Consider the following 11,147-nt stretch of genomic DNA (forward strand, 5'->3'; position numbering starts at 1 on the left):
CCCTCCTGCCCACCTCCACACATTTAGGAATGCCAAGGGACTGAGCCAGATGATCTGGCTTTCAGATTAGGCCTGACAAGAGTCAAGAGTGAGCTTGGTTAATGAGAACATAGTTTGGGATCAGGCCTGATCATGAAATCAACCCAATCTGCCCAGTATAGGTCCCATAAATATGAAAGCATGCGATTTTGTTACTGAATAGTCAGGTCAAAAAATCACCATTGATGTCTGAGGATATGTTAATGAGCCAAAGAGCTGGTCTAGTTTCAATAACCATGATGGTGGGGCCACACATGGCTAATTAGGTTTATTAATTTAGGACGCTTCCACATGGTTTCGGTGCCATGACAACCAGGCATGTTGCCTAGCTAGCTACTGTGGCTCATATGATGTATGCATGAGATCCAGCCCGCCCGACTGGCACAACCCTACATGATGTGTACCCAGTACAAAAAGTATGCCAATCCGCTAATCAGGTGGGCCACACCCATGGTGCAGGTGTTGATTGATCATATGGAAATCAATCTCAAGGTTGGTTTGTACATGTATTCTCGCCTGAGTGCATTTTCATGTCTGACGGTAATGATGGGAAGGGAAACTTGGTTCCATTGCAAATGACATGTCAGGAGGTGCGCCCACAGCCTGTTGGTATATATCAATAGAAAGAAACATTCAAGAGAGATTCATAGCCCCAGTCTTAAAATATTTGATAATCAAAAGGTATTTTCCATGAAAATTTGCTATATACAGTTAATGAAAAAAACGATAGCATTGAATGGTGTAAGAGGTGGGATGGGGGCATTTGCCACCATAGAGAATTAGCAAGACCATTTGCTCATGTGTATGAGGACAGAGAAACGGTGAGTATTGCCATGTGTTTCAAGAATGGTTTTGAATTTCCTGTACTCACCACTATCATGAGTTTGAATATTTTTTATTATGCACTCAAAGATATTCTCAATATTCAATTTAAATATTTAAAAAATACTATATAAATCTACTAACATCATCAATGAGATGTATCTTATAATGAAACCTTGAATAGATGACAAGGGAGTATGTCTGTCCCCACATCAGAAAATGTTAATTACAAAGGTCAATTGGCTACAAATATACATATTATAAAGAGAAAGTTTTAAGTCTTTTGCCCATCTGACAGGAAGAACAAGAGTATGCAAATTTATTAATGGAGATTGCAAGTGAAAAGCAAGAAACAGCCACATGATGAACTGTAAACATTGTTGGATGATGGGTTGCCTCCAGATGATATAAATTGCCTTTGCTGGAGCTACTCAGATGAAATCTCTTGTATCTCTGGTCCTTCATAAAGAAAGCAGTTGGATTAAACTCAAAAGTGAAACAAACACCAAGTTATAACTATTGTACCAAACACCAAATATCCATTTTCAGCAAAAAGAACGCCTCAAACCCAATTAATGGTAAATAAATAGGTTGTGCATCTACATATGATGTGTATCATGGCATGTGTATGGCATGAAAACTGTCCCGTAGGGTCACACCCCCACTGTGAAATAGGGTGCCTTAAAAGACAGAACAATCCAATCAATACGTGGGCCACACCATACAGAACAATGGACAACTGCCCAAAAACCTTCAAATTCATGTGGGGCCACTCGGTAGTTGGACTGGCCAGATATTTAATGGTGTCCTGTTATAATGGTGGGGTAATCCACAGGAGGATGGGTTATAATTGCAATCACCTCATTGGCATTTCCATCACCCATTCAAACTGTTCATCAGGGCTAGTGAAACTCTTCAAGGCTTCCTTGAAAAATTAGACCAATTGATGATTGATGTAGAACAAGTGAAATAACTTCATGGACAGCCATGATCAAAAGAAATCATGCAGGAAAGCTCGATCTAAGGCAAAAATAGCCTAAACCCAAACTGTAACTCCCGGTGGCTGCAACTTTACAAATTGATTATCGGATTCATGTATATAAAATGGTTGAAAAGCTATCGACCAGCCTTGGTTAAATGAGAACTGACAAATCAAATGGACTTAAAGAGAACACCCCAAACTTGGTATTTCCCCGGCTACATCAAATCCAATTCTATTAAATGAACACACTTGAGACTGTCCATCTATTTGGACCCATCAAAAAAAATTTGTTAGACAAACCAAGCCTAAATTTCCTCTCTTCTCCAAAATGTAGGCCATGAACCCTTTTTCTTCCACCATTGGTTTGGACTCTGCCATTTAAGTATTTCTAACCATTGAGTCCCAATCCTCTGCTTGCCACAAATAATAGTTTTCAGTTTGTTGCAATGTAATTGGGTACATCATAAAGCATATGCTGACAATGTCGGGGATGATCTGGACGATCCGGAAAAACAAGAAATGCTTGTCAGTGATAAGCATAGGATCCGGATTCATCAACCATAGTAAAAAAAATAAAATAAAAGAAATATCATCTGGCATGTTACCACAATGAGGATTTTGATAGGGTACTGTGGAACCCTACCACATTTACCATATAAGGGTGTTCCACCTCTAGATTGCATCTTAGATGATGATATGAACTGATCAAGTTCTGAAGTTCTGCTACAAGGGCCATTTAAAGAAAATTTGCTTTGGATGATTGTGAATGAAGAGAAAAATGATATATTGAAAAGTAAAATTTTTAACGAGTCATATTCAATTTAACATTCAAAGGTTAGATGATCAATGATGCATGAGCACAAGAAAGTAACATAGGTGTATATAGTAGTAGTAAGAATATGAACAGTTCAAATCAATCTAAAAAAGTATCATGACCATTGCCACTACCTATAAAAATACACCCATCAAAACTATTTCTATTAGTTTTATTATATGACTAAAAGCAAAACAGATGGGTGCACTTATCAAATCAGTGAGTGTATACAAAAATGGTGATTTCGTATACGTGTGGACATACAAAACATGTGTGGAATCTGTGATATTCATGGAGCATTTAAGATGAGGTGAATGTTTTGGAGATAAAAATGTTGTTAAAAGAGCATGTGAGCAGAAATTGAAAAAGAAAAAGGGAAAATACCTTCTTTTTCTTCTTCGGTGGTAGATGGAACTTCAGAGAGGATGGGACCACTATGTGTGTGTGAAATTAGCAAACCTCCTGACCACAGGACGTAGCATATGTCATCTTATTACAAGATTTGAGAATTTAAAAAAAAAAATTAAAAATTTTTAAGGGATTCATGAGAATAGGTAATTTGTGGCACACTTGCAACATGGCACACATGTGAGAGAGATTTACGCCATTCGTTAGGTGAGGCATCCCATGAGAGGTCATTGACCCCAAAATGTTGGGGTCGTCCCCTGCTCATGTCGTTCACCCATGTATGAGAAAAATGGGCGGTGCTCTATGGGCCCCGCGATGATGTATGTGTCCATTTTACCTGCTTATTTTAGGGTATGAGCCGGAAAAATGAGGCTGATTATGATAAATACAATTTTAGGCTTATTTTATTATCTAACTACCAAATCGGTGAAATTTACTAGCCAATTAAAATTAAATATAAATAAATTCAAATGATCCTATTTTAATAAACAAGTGTTGTTGAATTAGAGGTTAACATTGTTGGACCAATCTGGTTTTTGGCTATAAAGACACTGGCTCCACAAGTTAGGTTAATTTTGAGTTATCAAATCACTCAATGACGAATATATTAGGGGATGCACTCCATGACAGAAAGTTCCTTTGATGAGAAGCTAAGTGGGGCCTACCATGTTGTTTGTGAGAAAAGTTCCTGTGATGAGAAGCTAAGTGGGGCCTACCATGTTAAGTAGGCCGCTTGACAGGAAAAAAGTGGGCAAGGAAATGCCTATGGTTAACCTTACTGAGGTCCACCGTGATGTTTATATGCCATCCAAACCATTTATAAGGTCATTCCTACTAGCCTGATCCACAATTTATGTGGTGCCATGAATGTTTCAATCATGGACACGCCACAGTTTCCTTTCTTGGAGCCCCATGAGTTTTGAATCTGCCTTGCTGTTGGGCTCGTCTCCTAACATGAACACTCCAAAGATAGTGACTGACTGGAAGAATCCGCCAATGAATAGGGCATTCGAGTCATTCCTATGCTTTTCTAAATTATTTATTTATTTATTTTTCTAAATGTGGAGCCCACCTGATAAGTTGCCTTACCTTCTTTTATTACGGTCACATATCCATACTATCATATGTACCATACACAAAGTGGGAGTACTTTGTGGGCATACCATTACAAAAGGAAATGTTAACAAAACAAGAAAGTTGATGAGGCAGAGCATTTAGAATTGGAATGTGGCAGCGCCATCTCTCTACTGCACATGGCTTATGGCCATGCATTAAAGAGACTGCCCATCTAGTACGACCCATCACAGATATATATATATATATATATATATATATATATATATATATATATATATATATATATATATATATATATATATAGGGAAAAGGTACTATGCGCTCAACCTCACGAGTCCGTCCCATGAGGTCAAGCTCTGTGGGCCCCACCGTGATGCGTTTCGAACATCTAACCCATCAGTCAGATGCACCATTCCATTGTAGGCCTAGGTCTAAAAAATCAAGTCAATCTGTGACTTGTGTGGGCCACACCACATACAGAAGTGGGGAAGGGCTGTGCACCATTAAAACATTCATAATCTGTTTTTTGGGCCCACCGAGATGTGGTTTGCAAATCCAGCCCATCCATTATGTGTGTCCCACTTGCACGAGGGTTCAGACCAAGTTTCAGCAGCATTCAAAACTCAGATGGGCCCCACCAAGTGCTTTTATATGTTTTAACGGTGTTTCACATGATTTTAGATGGTATGACCCACCTGAGTTTTGTATACGACTGATTTTTGGGATATCCCATAATTTAGAGGGTACCCATCAAATGCACAGTGTTGATGGTCGACACGCATCACAGTGGGGCCCACACAACTCGACCTCACGGTACGACCCATCACAGATCATACATATATATATAAGACAATGGGAGCCTAAATTTCCTCTCCCCTTCTCACTAAATGTGAGCCATTAACCATTTCCTTCCACACCAACCAGATGGTTAGGATCATTCAATTTGTGTAGTTCTAATCATTTTCCATCCACAACAGGGGCAATTTAAACGAATACATTGAATTGACATGTCACTCTTCTCACGTGTACTATGGAGAGGTCTCTGTATCCTATTCTGGTTCCACCAGCTCTGCCATATCAACGGCAGTAAAAGAAATGAAATATTGTTCAACTTGTTACTGCAGCAAGGATTTTGATAGGGTACTGTGGCCCCCTACTACAGTTACAATAGGGGGTTTTCCAGAAATGAATTCCATCTTAGAGATGGTACGAACTGATCAAGTTCCGATGATATGCTAAAGGGCCATTTGAAATTAAAGATTCAAAGGTTAGGATCATTAATGATGCATGATTACAAGAAAGCAGCATGTCCATGTGGTAGTTATAAGAACATGAACGGTTCACATCAATCTAAGAAATTACCTTGAGCATTCTAGGACCAATAAAAAATACATCCATAATGTCTATCTTCTACTAGTATTATTGAATGATTAAAAGCAGAAGGGATGGAGGTATTTATTGAATCAATGGGTGTATAAAAAATGGACACAAAAATGGTGACTCCCTACACATGTGGACATACAAAACATGTGAAGGATCTGTGATGTTCACTGAGCAGCTAAGAATAGGTGAATGTAGACATACATTAAAAACAACAAAACAAAACAAACAAACAAACAAAAAACATACCTTCTCCTTCTTCTAGGGCGGCATGCGCAACTTCAAATAGGATGGGAGCACTCCGTGCATGGAGCATACCTCCTGACCATGAGCATGTACGTAACATGATCTTATTATAAGATTTGAGAATTTAAATAAATAAATAAATAAATAAAAGATTGCGAGAGATTCACGAGAGGTCATTAAATGGGTAATTTGCAGCACACTTCTAATATGGCACAAATGTGAGAGATCTACGCTATTTCATTAGGTGAGGCACCTCGTGAGATGACACCGAACTAAAATATTGGGATTGTCCACTGCTCAAGTCAGTCACACATGTATGAGAAAAAAATGAATGGGGCAATTGCATACTGATACTGCTAGGAGTGACTAGCTACTGGATGATGCTCCATGGGCCCCACATAGCACTTGCAGCTTCAAAGAGAGAGGGACCACAGAGGTAGATAGAGGGAGATGGAAGAGAGGTTAGAAACGTCGTCAAAAGAATTTGGGGTTTTTTTAGCAATTAGGAATTTTGAAAATTATATCCATTTCAAGTAATTAGATTCTTGAGAATTCTAGTTTGTCAGTCTTGTAGCAACCTGACATTTGAATCCAATCCTTAATAATTTGAAAAGTAGGTTTTCAAAAGAATTATAAATGGCTTAAAATCAGGAATTGAATTATGGCCAAATTCTAAATTGCATTCAAAAGACATTGCTTTGAGAAAATCTTTAAATCATATGATGGCTTGAATTGGGTTGTATGCTAAGCACTTAACTTGTAAGTACACACAAGCTCACTATCTCTTATATAATAGTTGCTTGATTGGTAGATCATTTGTATTTTATGTGATTAGACTCATTTTGGCTTATAAGTCTTAATGTTAATTTGTCTTATTAGTCTTAATTAGTAAATTAGATGATTACGTAAAGAATTTAAAATGGTCCTAATCATCTCCCTCTAGGACTTAATCATAATTTTATATGTCTGCCTAACTTATACACATGCTGCAATAGATAATTCACACAATTTCGGTAAGTACGAAAACTCATATTTACATTTCTACTCAAGCCCATCAAAATGAGGAAAACGTAAAACCCTGGAACGAGAAGAGAGAGAGAGAGAGGTGAACCTACAATGGCCGGTACAGCCCACCTAAGCTTTAAATATGTTCGATCAGTGATCAGAAGCCCTGGTGTTGATCTCCAAGAAGAATGGACGGAGTAGATTGGATGATACACTGCTGTTGTAACGTCTCGAAAAAATTCGTACAAGGACCCGAGTACCACCTCATGCAGAAATCACCCAAGACCAAAACCTTTAGAAATTAGGTTAATATTAGTAAGTGCTAAACTAGAGTACTTGTAAAATTAGCACTAATCACTTTAAATATGATCTGCAAGACCCGAAACGTGTATAGTCATTGACGCTACATTACCCTGAAATTTAGAATCCATCCTTAAACCCGGTTGCTCTCAGGAGCACACCGAAACTCCATATCGGACCTGGACCGCACGTCGAAAGTCCGATAACCGCAAAACTATACAGCTATGACTGCATTACTGGACTTGACAACCCTCTCAGAAATCAAGTCTTAATTGTGTCTAGAAATGCACAACTTGAGCCCGGAGCAAAGTGTGTGAGAAACGTGAATATCTTTAGAAATAAAATTCAAATTTAAGTAAACTGAGTCATGTCACTTGTGGGCCAAATATAAGGATTCAGACCATCAGAATCTGACCCAAATACACCCTCGGATCAGGAAAAATTTTCCATACATGGCAATGTACTTATGGCCCTGATCGAGTGACGGTGACCGTTGAACTGAAACTGATCCACCACGGTCAATCTGTAAACCCGATCGGAGCGAAAACTCACCTTGACCTAGATCTAATGTCAGGGAGCTTAAGCCCGACCGCACGAAGAAAAGGGAGCTCCAGAAGTGCTCTGTTGGATCGGAACAGCCGATCTTTGGACATAACCTAAGTATACCATGGCCCTGGGGCCATTCCCATCAGTTCTGGGCCTATATAAGGGCCTTAAACCCTCTCTCTTATATTCCATACGAATTTTAAACCCTAAGAAAGAGAGGAGAGGAAAAGGAAAGGAAAGAGAGAGAGAGAGAGAGAGAGAGAGAGAGAGAGAGTTGGAGATTCATCCTGGGATTTGATCCCGTTGCTCCACACACTTAGCCACCCTATCTGTATCATAAATCCGGTGTTTCTGACAACATACTTGGGTAAGAAAACCTAACCCTAATCTGTTTTAGGGTTTCAGATAGTGTAAGTTATGAAATAGCTAACCTAATTCATGCTATAGGTTGTCAATCCGCCGTTGACAAAGACTAAGTGTCTAAAACGAATCCGTTACGTGTTTACCGGCGTAAGGTGTGGACTATAAACATATAGGTTATGGTTTTCAAGGCTTTCAATGTCGGTTAATGATTTATTACTGACGTGGGTGCTATTTCACATGCCAAATGCGATGTTTGTTTCGCGTTTCAGATATATATGAACTATATTGAGTTTAGTGTATTCCATGTATTTGTAGAAAGGATCGTATACGTATGGAATTTGAAAGTGTGTTTGCCATGATTAATTGTCGTGTGTTTATACTAGTTGTATGTGTAACAACTCCTTGGTGAAAGGATTTGCCCCAATACATGTTATGGCCAACATACGTAGTCTAAGTGTTTGTAAAAATGTCTGAATGAACTAGTAGTTAGTAAATTGTACTTTATATGATTGTTGAGATATGATTCTCAACTACCTTAATTATGTGTATGATTTTCTCCATGTATTTTATACTATAGTGCCTGTTTAGGTATGGAATGTATATGTGTGAATTCATGTTTAAGTTGTATTCCCTAATATGCTCAAATGATTGTATGAATTGAATTATTGATTCATTGCTGCTTCGATTTTCTTATATGATTATTTGTTAAAATTGAATGCGCTTGGGACTATGATATAGTCCAGGCAATCGGTAACAGGCCCTGATTTGGTGGCTGAGGTTATTTTCACCCCACAGGACGTGTTCGATGAGTCCGAGCCGTACTTCGGTTGTCGACAGTGGTTAGGCCACACGGAGTGCTCGTGCACTTCATGTCGATCAATTCGATGTGCGCTCGTACCAGTCGAGCTCGTCAAGTAACCCGATTGACCCGATGTATGTTCACCATGTATGGACGCTACTGCTTGAACCTAAGGTACCAACTTACCACTGAAAATCCCGTTAACCTTGGTACCTCGATCCGCTAAGACTCATGAGCCGGACATGGTGGTATGGGATACCGTGGTCGAGCTGTCGGCCTATGCTGGGGTGATGAGCCTCTCCGTAGTGTCCAGTGGCAACACAGCCTCGTGAGCCAAATATGGTGGTATGGGACACTGTATTCGAGTTGTCAGCCTACACTGATAAGGTGACGAGCCCTTTGTAGTGACCTCGAGCATACTTTAAGACTGCATAGAGGCGACGAGCCTTTACGTAGCAACAAGAGTACATACTAGGCCTGCACTGATAAGGTGATGAGTTCTTTGCAGTGACCTAGAACCGTAACATCGTATGAGATTTACTAAGACTGACGACCCTAAAATGGATCATCGTTTGGGAATTGATATAAGGGAGGTACTTTAGCTTCTCAATCCTGCTGTATAAAAAGGGTCTAATAAGAAACTCGGTAATCATGTTCATGTACCGCATTACGTGTGCGTTTGGCGTAGTAGGTCAAGCACTAAGGAAGTGTTTCATGCGCGATCGTGAGATGAAGTCGCTGAGGGAAAGTAGGCGAGGGCATGCATCATTATTTCATATCATTCTTGCATTAATCAGGGTATTTAGGGATGTTTGATTGTGCTGCTTTATCATTACTGCTTGACTGAATTGATAACATGTTAACTTTTGCTTTATAGCTCTACTAAGTTGATTACTCACTCGCACGTTATGGGACAGTGTTTTAAACACCAACCAGACCCTTTTGTAGTTTCAGGTGATGGCGCAGCCTGCAAGGGGGAGCTAGACTTTGAGGATGATGAGGAGGCATTCTCATTCATGCAGTATTCAGGTGGGTTTACGTAAACCGTTTTGAATCGACGGGGCTTCATGGCTGATACTTTGTAGTGGACCACCACATTTTGACATTTTTTATTTTGAAATAATACTTGTAACTATTCGACCTGGTAACATGATCATACTTGGGAGACTCACAATCATTTACATACTTTATATACTTATCACAGTCTTTTGCTTGCATAATGTAACTGTCTTCGGAGTATGATATGTTATTTTGGTATAATTTCATTCATGTTAAATGCACTAATACAGACAACATTTCATTATCCATGTTACATAAGTGATGCGTTGGAACTCGGGAGTTAGGCCGATGCTCGACCCCCGATTTTCAGGGCATTACAGCGATGCTTGGCCTTGACTTGCTAGCACGTGAGACAATGGGATACATAGTCTACCATGTAGGCCTTCATATTGTCCCACCAGTACGAACACTTCATCGCCAATTGGCGAAATTTACCGAAAACGATCACTAAAATCGGGTCTGTACACATTCGTGATCGCTTAAGACGACCCCGGATCACCCCTAGACCGTCAATCGACGGGTTTAGACCACGATTTACCTCATCCCAGCCTTCAACAATCGATAAATGCGAATGTACATCAGAAAGTACTCGAAATGACCCAAAACGACTCAAGAGGGAGTCGGGGGCCAAATGGGACACCTCCAGGGGGACCCAGGATGGGACCCACATGTTTTTAGGGTCCAGGGGGTAGGAGGACCTTGCCCCACTAGCGAGCCATCGCAAGTTTGTCCATTGTTTGGCGAGGGCCTCGCCGATTCCACGAGGCCTCGCCGCCTAGCGGGCTTGGCCGGGCGGGCCAGTTCGGGCCGACGCCTCTAGGGCATTGTGTGGCCCACTGATGCATGTTGGGCTGGTTTAAACCCCTCCCAATACTTCCCCTCTTCATAACCTACCCCTCCAAGCTCTCCTTTTTCTTCAAAAATTCTTGTTTCTCTCTCAAATCTCCCCTCCATTCACCCATTTCCTCATTTTCCTTCAATACACACACCCCTCCATCATTTTCCATCAAAACCCTCTCCTATCTCTCTCTTTTCCTTCGATTTGAGTGCACAAATCTCTCATTTGTGTCTCATATACCTCCAAGTCCAACAACCCATCCTATTCCCCACATATCATTCCACTCCAATGGCTCTATTCGAGCTTGTGACGGCCTTTTTCTCGATTTCCACCATTCTCTCTATCATGGGAAAGAAAAGGGCTCCTGTGGATGAAGTCGGGCCTAGTCGCCCTACTCGTTCAAGGAGGCCAAGAGGCGCCACTGCAAGTACAAGCGTCGATCGAGAGATAAGGACTAAATGGGAGCTTG

The 11,147-nt window shown here is 40.3% G+C and overlaps 1 long non-coding RNA gene across 1 annotated transcript; it reads right to left on the minus strand.

Moving 5' to 3' along the window:
* Positions 1-1,025: 1,025 nt before the first annotated feature.
* On the minus strand, positions 1,026-5,878 carry LOC131243352 (uncharacterized). Its single transcript, XR_009170031.1, has 3 exons — positions 5,772-5,878; positions 3,042-3,119; positions 1,026-1,320 (listed from the first exon to the last, which is right to left on the minus strand). It is a non-coding gene; the product is annotated as an uncharacterized LOC131243352 (long non-coding RNA).
* Positions 5,879-11,147: the final 5,269 nt, after the last annotated feature.

Source organism: Magnolia sinica, chromosome 4, assembly GCF_029962835.1.
Source record: "Magnolia sinica isolate HGM2019 chromosome 4, MsV1, whole genome shotgun sequence".
Taxonomy (NCBI): Eukaryota; Viridiplantae; Streptophyta; class Magnoliopsida; order Magnoliales; family Magnoliaceae; genus Magnolia; species Magnolia sinica.